This window comes from Caretta caretta, chromosome 7, assembly GCF_965140235.1.
Source record: "Caretta caretta isolate rCarCar2 chromosome 7, rCarCar1.hap1, whole genome shotgun sequence".
Lineage (NCBI taxonomy): Eukaryota > Metazoa > Chordata > Testudines > Cheloniidae > Caretta > Caretta caretta.
The window spans coordinates 8,342,641-8,352,460 of NC_134212.1; the positions used below are offsets into that span (position 1 = coordinate 8,342,641).

The 9,820-nt window shown below is 39.9% G+C and overlaps 1 long non-coding RNA gene across 1 annotated transcript; it reads left to right on the forward strand.

Moving 5' to 3' along the window:
• The first annotated feature begins 3 nt into the window (after window positions 1-3).
• On the forward strand, window positions 4-7,930 carry LOC142072853 (uncharacterized). The gene is made up of 3 exons (XR_012669456.1): window positions 4-98; window positions 4,824-4,874; window positions 7,449-7,930. It is a non-coding gene; the product is annotated as an uncharacterized LOC142072853 (long non-coding RNA).
• Window positions 7,931-9,820: the final 1,890 nt, after the last annotated feature.

The following is a 9,820-nucleotide window of genomic DNA, read 5'->3' on the forward strand; positions in this document are numbered from 1 at the left end:
AAAGAGCTGTATGAAATGGAGCAATTCAACAAAGGAATAGTGCAACAATCTTTGTTCCTCTTGCCATCATCATCCAGTTTGCCACATTGGGGCTACAGGTACTACAGAGAAGTTTACATTGTTAGGCTGCATAAAAGCTTTGATTTTGGTAATTATGAACAGAGATGCAATGAGGTGTTTAACAACATGAGAAGTCTTTTAAAGTAAGAAAATACTTGGCTAAGAAGGAGAAAAAGGATTGAAAGGAACCAATCTTTTTTTAGATTTACAGCAAAAGTGGATATACCAGATGGAGTAGTAATAGTTCCTCAGCCTTTTGGTGTCAGACTGTATACATTTATATAAAAAGGAAATGTGCAGTAATTATGAAAGAAATTAATTGGCTGAAAAGAGTGGAAGCGGTCTATCAATGTACAAAAAATGTACTATTATCTTTTGCAAAGGGCCTAGCATATAATAAGGCAGGAAGGAGAGTTCAGGATTTTCAGTAGAGATAAGCTATAGGTATAAAGAAAAGGAGTACTTGTGGCACCTTAGAGACTAACCAATTTATTTGAGCATGAGCTTTCATGCTCAAATAAATTGGTTAGTCTCTAAGGTGCCACAAGTACTCCTTTTCTTTTTGCGAATACAGACTAACACGGCTGTTACTCTGAAACCTGTCGCTATAGGTATAAAACACTCTGCTCCAACAATGTTGAACACTCTCAATATTGTGGATAGAGAGACAATTTTATTGAACTTCTGTCAGAGACAACAGAGGACTCTGACTACAGAAAGGTGTTAAGATCTGAGTTGTGGGATCTAGTGGAGGAAAATGACTTCTCAGATGCTGGACTCTTTGATAAGTTGTGACTACTTTCCCCTCAAAGACTTGTAAGAAGCCATTACAAAAGTATAGACAATCTAAATTCAGGAAAGAAAAATGTATCAGAATAAAGAAAAACTAAGGTAAAAAGTTACTTGGGGAAAGCACACAGAGATTAGAAGAGCAAGAAATAGTACGACATGAAGAGGCAGTTTCTATAGTATATCTACTGAGTCTCAGTTTAGTATTTGGCCAAACATTGTATAAAGGGACATGATAATTTGTCAGATATGCTGAGTGATGGATAGGACAATACATGATATGGTCATATATGTTGTATTTTAATATCTAACAATCTAAATTGAAATAACAATTTTGGAGGAGGAGAGGTTGGGGATGCTGGGCCCAGAGCACGTGTGTCCGAGTTAAGAGGCAGCAGTTGGGCAAAGCCCAATGACCATCTCAGAACCTTTTATGAATAGTGGTTCATGCAGAGGTACACACAATGGATCTGCCCCAAGGGCTTGTCCACAGTAGGGGTTTGCAAAAAAACATTTTTTATTATCGGCTCTGATTCCCCAATGGTAGCAATGTTGGGAGAGCTAGTGTCGTCAAGGCTTCTGCAGCTACCAGGATATTCATTGCCACATCGTTTCAATATGCTTTAAGCGGAGTAAGACAGTATGAGGTTAAAAATGCGAGCACCTGAGGGAACCACTATGGGAGCTGCACCAATGTTAGCAAAAGTGGGAAACTCTTGCAAAAAAGCTAGCGTACACACAGCCAAAGTGTAAATATCATAAAGAGTTGTTCCCCACTGCCCTTGGTCTGAGTTCCCTGGACTTGGATTTCTGCTCACAGGTTTTACATGTTCTGTGTAACTCCATTAGCTTCAGTGGAGCTCATTTGTCCTGGTATCAGAGAGAGGATTATCAGTTCGGCTTCCTCTACAGTGCTTTTTATTCTTGCCAGTCAAGGAGTGAGGGATTGAGTTTAATTCTGAACGTCATTCCCCTAAGCAGTAGCATTTAAAGCCACTAATAAACCATCAGCCTGGCCCTGAGCAAGCACTAATCTCCTATAAAGGTTTCAGAGTAGCAGCCATGTGAGTCTGTATTCGCAAAAAGAAAAGGAGTACTTGTGGCACCTTAGAAACTAACAAATTTATTTGAGCATAAGCTTTCGTGAGCTACAGCTCACTTCATCGGATGCATTCAGTGGAAAATATGGTGGGGAGATTTATATACATAGAGAACATGAAACAATGGGTGTTACCATACACGCTGTAACGAGAGTGATCACTTAAGGTGAGCTATTACCAGCAGGAGAGCGGGGGGCGGGCGGGTGGGGGAGGAGAAACCTTTTGTAGTGATAATCAAGGTGGACTATTTCCAGCAGTTGACAAGAACGTCTGAGGAACAGTGAGTGGTGGGGGGCAGAATAAATGAGGGGAAATAGTTTTACTTTGTGTAATGACCCATCCACTCCCAGTCTCTCTATTCAAGCCTAAGTTAATTGTATCCAGTTTGCAAATTAATTCCAATTCAGCAGTCTCTCGTTGGAATCTGTTTTTGAAGTTTTTTTTGGTTGAAGAATTGCCGCTTTTAGGTATGTAATCGAGTGACCAAAGAGATTGAAGTGTTCTCCGACTGGTTTTTGAATGTTATAATTCTTGACGTCTGATTTGTGTCCATTTATTCTTTTACGTAGAGACTGTCCAGTTTGACCAATGTACATCGCAGAGGGACATTGCTGGCACATGATGGCATATATCACATTGGTAGATGTGCAGGTGAACGAGCCTCTGATAGTGTGGCTGATGTGATTAGGCCCTATGATGGTGTCCCCTGAATAGATATGTGGACGCAGTTGGCAATGGGTTTTGTTGCAAAGATAGGTTACGGGATTAGTGGTTCTGTTGTGTGGTGTATGGTTGTTGGTGAGTATTTGCTTCAAGTTGGGAGGCTGTCTGTAAGCAAGGACTGGCCTGTCTCCCAATATCTGTGAGAGTGATGGGTTGTAGATCCTTGATGATGCGTTGGAGAGGCTTTAGGTGGGGGCTGAAAGTGATGGCTAGTGGCGTTCTGTTATTTTCTTTGTTGGGCCTGTCCTGTAGTAGGTGACTTCTGGGTAGTCTTCTGGCTCTGTCAATCTGTTTCTTCACTTCAGCAGGTGGGTATTGTAGTTGTAAGAATGCTTGATAGAGATCTTGTAGGTGTTTGTCTCTGTCTGAGGGGTTGGAGCAAATGCAGTTGTATCGTAGAGCTTGGCTGTAGACAATGGATCGTGTGGTGTGGTCTGGAGACTGCTGAATTGGAATTATTTTGCAAACTGGATACAATTAATTTAGGCTTGAATAGAGACTGGGAGTGGATGGGTCATTACACAAAGTAAAACTATTTCCCCTCGTTTATTCCGCCCCCCACCACTCACTGTTCCTCAGACGTTCTTGTCAACTGCTGGAAACAGCCCACCTTGATTATCACTACAAAAGGTTTCTCCTCCCTACCCCCCCCCCCACACACACACACACTCTCCTGCTGGTAATAGCTCACCTTAAGTGATCACTCTTGTTACAGTGTGCATGGTAACACCCATTGTTTCATGTTTTCTATGTATATAAATCTCCCCACTGTATTTTCCACTGAATGCATCCGATGAAGTGAGCTGTAGCTCACGAAAGCTTATGCTCAAATAAATTTGTTAGTCTCTAAGGTGCCACAAGTACTCCTTTTCTTTCTCCTATAAAGGAAATTTCCTTGGGAGGAAATGTAACCTTCTCACAATTCAACATGCTGTGAGCTGCATGTGGCCAACAATCCTTGCACATTGTAGGCCGAGTTTCACAATCCTTACTTAAGTAAAATTCTTACTGACATTAGTGAGAGATATGCCTGAGTAAAGCCTGCAGGATCACACCCTTAGAGTGTTTCAAAACATTGGAGATAACTAGATGCTGACTGTGTGGGGAGAAATTAATCATTTCAGTAGTACAATTATTAGAGTACAAGACAGGCCCACTACTGATAATCTAGTTATACTTCCCTCTCCCGAGTCCAATGCATTCACATACATCTACATACACACACCATTCATACTGACAGAACAAGGAGTAATGGTCTCAAGTTGCAGTGTGGGAGGTTTAAGTTGGATAGTAGGAAAAACTTTTTCACTGGGAAGGTGGTGAAGCACTGGAATGTGTTACCTAGGGACGTGGTTGAATCTCCTTCCTTTGAGGTTTTTAAGGTCAGGCTTGACAAAGCCCTGGCTGGGATAATTTAGTTGGGGATTGGTCCTGCTTTGAGCAGGGGGTTGGACTAGATGACCTCCTGAGGTCCCTTCCAACCCTGATATTCTATAATTCTATGCACACAGTGTACACACGTACATATACAGATACTTAGTAATGCATATGCGCATACACACAGTTATACATTTCTGCCAAGAAATAGCATACACACAGTTATACATTTCTGCCAAGAAATAGCAATGGAAGGGTTATTTCCTACTTTTAAAACTTAGAGCTAGGAAGGAACAGTAATAACTTTCATAAGGCCTACATTTTTAATGTGTTAAATATATGAAATCAAGTAGGAAGTAACAAGTTTTAAGTCACTGTGCAGTTATTAAACAAATTAAAATGGGACTGCTCATGCCATTAGTCCGACTGTAGCAAAACTCTGAAAATTCCATTCTAGCATTCCGCATGAAATAGCAAATTTGAGTTAAAATTTCTCCAAGCATTTAATGGTTCTGCTAGCTGTCTGATTTAGTAAAGGTTCAGACCTTCTGAGAGTTTAACTTGTTAAAAAGTCATCTTCATTCTATCCACTGTAGTCTGTGCCAGACCGATTGTTTTTCCTTTATAAAGCGAGTTTTTATGTATTTGTTCTGTTTCTCTAGGAAAGTCTGTAATTTTTTAATGCATGTCTAAGTCTACGCTCAGAATCCTCCCCAATGTATTTTTATATTATCAGTCTGTGCTTGAGGAAAGGCTGATTTTCTTTTTCTGCAGTGGGAAACCAGTGAAGTCCAATTCATTAAAAGCAACTAGCTGCCATGGGAGGTATGTGATTTGTTTTGCGAATTGTTTGTGCGTGACTCAAAATGCATATTGTACTAAAAATTCAGGGAGAACAATAGTCATTTAAGAGGCTGTGATGATTGTATATATAAATTAAGATAAAGTGCATCTAAAGTACAGAATGTCAAGGAAATTATCCACTCTTTTATTTCCTTATTTTAAATGTTCTTTCTTGTAGACTTTCTATTTATTTTTATTGAGCTTTGAGCTACAGTCTAAAATGAATCAATTTATTACTCATGTGGTTTCTATGATGGAATTCAGAGTAGGTTTCCCAACAAATGGCAAAGTTTGAAGGGATGAATGCTGAAGAAAACTTACTTTTCACTATTACTGTACTTAACTTGAATGACTTTGCTAGGATAACTGTTGTCTATGGTGGTGATTACAAACAAAACATAAAACTTACTAGTGTAGTGCCTTATAGAGATGAATGTGGAGTACTCAGATGTGATAGGTATTATGGCAGTAGGTTATAAGAAAAATAGTGTCTTAAGAGTCACTCCAATTTTTAAGTGAATTTGCTTTGGAATTTACTTCTGTGTAGTTGACTTTTACTAACACAAACGTTCATAAAAAGTTAATTTCAAAATCACACACATGCTTATCCATCGAGGAACAACAACAATACCATATGATTATTTGACCAATAACAACTATCACATTTCAAATAGCAAATAGAGAACCATTCATAATCACCCTATAGTTAAAAATGTGTACTATTAGTCTAATAAAATAACGTAAAGTATTTGCAATCTATGCATAGACATTCTGCAAGCAAAAAAAAGATGCTAACTTTGTTGAATATATTATTCATTGTGTATTATTCACTCAGCTCTAGTGCTGAGTATCATCTAAAAATACAGCAGATACATAGGAGTTACAGTTGGTAAACCTAGTCACTGAGCAGCAGGAACAGGCATCAGGGTGACTTGAGCCCTGGTGTGGAGGACCTTGAGACTAGCAATGAGTTCTTCCTTTAACATCCCTCTCTGGATTTAGGAAGTGTATAGGTGCAAGCTGCCTTACATCAGAAACAGAGAACTATGCAGCTGGACTAGCTCCTTATAACCATTCCTTTCAGCAGGATAATCCTACAAAAGTCTTTCATTCTTTTTTAGGCCAATGAAAGTGACATGTCAAGGAACTTTTTGACATTGTGTGTGTGTACACTATATATATATATATATACACACACACACACATACACACACACACACACATATTTATTGACAGAAGAAGGAGGCCTTAGGTTTATATCAAAATTTATATTAAATATGGGATAAGGAAGATCTTTGTTATACTGGCTTCTGTGACATTAGGATATCTGTAATAGTTTACTTCTTCCTCTGATTCCTCCAAGATTGTGAATAAATTTTAGTTCACATAATATGGTTTAGAATAGCAGCAAACGTCGAGATTACTTGCAGATAATACTGTTTAGATTGAACAGATTCACCAGTGCACCCCATTCCTGACCTGTAATGTCAATGTCAATGTGACCGATTGAATAAATAAAGTAATATTTAATAACCAACAGAGATGAGGGGGTGAGAGTCAGCTTTAGAAAACTCTACCCAGCCGGACAAAAAATGACCTTCCTCAATGAACATTGAGTATGGCCTATCAGAAACCACTTTACTCAATAGACACTGAAATACAGTTTATAAGATGAGTTGTTAATATTTGAAAGGCAGCTATCAAAGGTCATTGTATCCTCAACTGACCACCTCTTAGACCTAGTCTACACTTAAAAGTTTGATGGCATAGCTGTCCAGGTTAGGAATGTGAAAAAAATCACGCCCCCCTCCAACCAACATAACTATTCTTGGAAAAACTCCAGTATAGATAGTTATATCTGCTAAAAAGTCCTTTTGCTGTTGTAGCTTATTTCATTCAGGCATCTGGTATAAACTGTAGAAGTGAAAGCACTCTCTTGATACTGTAAGCTGTGTCTCCACTAGGAGGGTTTGCTCGTATATCTACACATATTTCAGAGTAACAGCCGTGTTAGTCTGTATTCGCAAAAAGAAAAGGAGTACTTGTAGCACCTTAGAGACTAACCAATTTAGCTCACGAAAGCTCATGCTCAAATAAATTGGTTAGTCTCTAAGGTGCTACAAGTACTCCTTTTCTATCTACACATGCAAACCCTTACTAGTGTGGACAGGGCATTAGGCTTTAGCTAAACGAACACATCCTGTGGATGCTCTCATTCAGAAATAAAATGGCCTTATTTCATTATAACCTAGTAATCCTTAAATTATAGTGAACTAAGGCCACTGAGGTCCTGAGGTCCTGTCGATACTACAGTATCCATGGCAACACAGCTGTTGTAGCATCATAGCAAAGGGGCCCATTTCCCATGAGCTGTGCTGCAAAGGCTGTGGTACCAACAGGACCAAGGAAGAGATAATAGCTGGCAGTGAGGTCAGGTAACAACCTATTTTAGCTGGTTCTTTCTGTTATATGCTAAACTATACAATGGTTGCATAATATGGATAAAACCTTGTCTAGTAAGGTTGCCATCCTAACTTAATCTAATTGCTGTCTCAGGTCTCTCAAAATGAAAGACTAATCTATGAAACTGCTGAATCACAAAGTCTCCTAACTCATGTACTCAGATATGTACAAAGATAAAGTATAAAGATGTACTTTGAAAACTCGTGGCGAACGGGGGAAGTCCCGGATGACTGGAAAAAGGCTAATGTAGTGCCAATCTTTAAAAAAGGGAAGAAGGAGGATCCAGGGAACAACAGGCCAGTCAGCCTCACCTCAGTCCCTGGAAAAATCATGGAGCAGGTCCTCAAAGAATCAATCCTGAAGCACTTGCATGAGAGGAAAGTGATCAGGAACAGCCAGCATGGATTCACCAAGGGAAGGTCATGCCTGACTAATCTAATTGCCTTTTATGATGAGATTACTGGTTCTGTGGATGAAGGGAAAGCAGTGGATGTATTGTTTCTTGACTTTAGCAAAGCTTTTGACACGGTCTCCCACAGTATTCTTGTCAGCAAGTTAAGGAAGTATAGGCTGGATGAATGCACTATGAGGTGGGTAGAAAGCTGGCTAGATTGTCGGGCTCAACGGGTAGTGATCAATGGCTCCATGTCTAGTTGGCAGCCGGTATCAAGTGGAGTGCCCCAAGGGTCGGTCCTGGGGCCGGTTTTGTTCAATATCTTCATAAATGATCTGGAGGATGGTGTGGATTGCACTCTCAGCAAATTTGTGGATGATACTAAACTGGGAGGAGTGGTAGATACGCTGGAGGGGAGGGATAGGATACAGAAGGACCTAGACAAATTGGAGGATTGGGCCAAAAGAAATCTGATGAGGTTCAATAAGGATAAGTGCAGGGTCCTGCACTTAGGATGGAAGAATCCAATGCACCGCTACAGACTAGGGACCGAATGGCTAGGCAGCAGTTCTGCGGAAAAGGACCTAGGGGTGACAGTGGACGAGAAGCTGGATATGAGTCAGCAGTGTGCCCTTGTTGCCAAGAAGGCCAATGGCATTTTGGGATGTATAAGTAGGGGCATAGCGAGCAGATCGAGGGACGTGATCGTTCCCCTCTATTCGACATTGGTGAGGCCTCATCTGGAGTACTGTGTCCAGTTTTGGGCCCCACACTACAAGAAGGATGTGGATAAATTAGAGAGAGTCCAGCGAAGGGCAACAAAAATGATTAGGGGTCTAGAACACATGACTTATGAGGAGAGGCTGAGGGAGCTGGGATTGTTTAGCCTGCAGAAGAGAAGAATGAGGGGGGATTTGATAGCTGCTTTCAACTACCTGAAAGGGGGTTCCAAAGAGGATGGCTCTAGACTGTTCTCAATGGTAGCAGATGACAGAACGAGGAGTAATGGTCTCAAGTTGCAGTGGGGGAGGTTTAGATTGGATATTCGGAAAAACTTTTTCACTAAGAGGGTGGTGAAACACTGGAATGCGTTACCTAGGGAGGTGGTAGAATCTCCTTCCTTAGAGGTTTTTAAGGTCAGGCTTGACAAAGCCCTGGCTGGGATGATTTAACTGGGAATTGGTCCTGCTTCGAGCAGGGGGTTGGACTAGATGACCTTCAGGGGTCCCTTCCAACCCTGATATTCTATGATTCTATGATTCCATGATTCTATATCAGAGTGATATTGAGATAAGAAGGACCTGTCTTGAGGAGGTTTCACTCATTTGTTAAAATAAAATGAAATTTCGCCCAGGAGCAATCTCTTCCCTTTATAAAGCGAAAAATCAGCCACTAAAATAATAACATATAAAGTCTCATTAATAACAACACACAATAAAAAATAAAGTGAGTGTAAGCAAGCCAACCAGATGGTGCAGTATAAACAGGCAGACGTTTTAACTGTAACCTTCATGGCAGCAAATGCTATAGTTAAGAATGCAATTTAACTTTCATTAGAACATTTTTATTTCCGTGTTTAAGATGAAAGTTTCCAAGCATGTAAATTACTATTAAAGGTAAATTATTCTGGAAAGTTTGAGAAAAAAATAATTCAGTTCTTTTGTAGGTATAGTTACTATTTTCTAATCCTACCTTCTACTTCAGATTTCACACATATTGTAAACAAAAATTCACCATCTTTTCTCTGAGAAGAAGATTTTTGCTGACTTGTAGGGAAGGGAAATAATCGCATGTATGTTACCTTTCTGCCAAGTGTCAGTATCAGCAGCGAGGTCTAAATTCAAAAAGTTTAGCGAACCCTTTCTAAAATAAACAACACATACATCTCAAACCCCCAGCTAGATCCTCACTCCCACCTCTGACTCTGGGAAATTAAAATTTAACCTCCCTGGTCACCTTTCCTGGTGCTTTTTCCCCCACTCCCCAGAACACCAGAGTCATTTTAAAATGAAATGATAAAATAGGTTATTTGGGAGAACAGTACTTCCATATATGAATAAAAAATAAAATT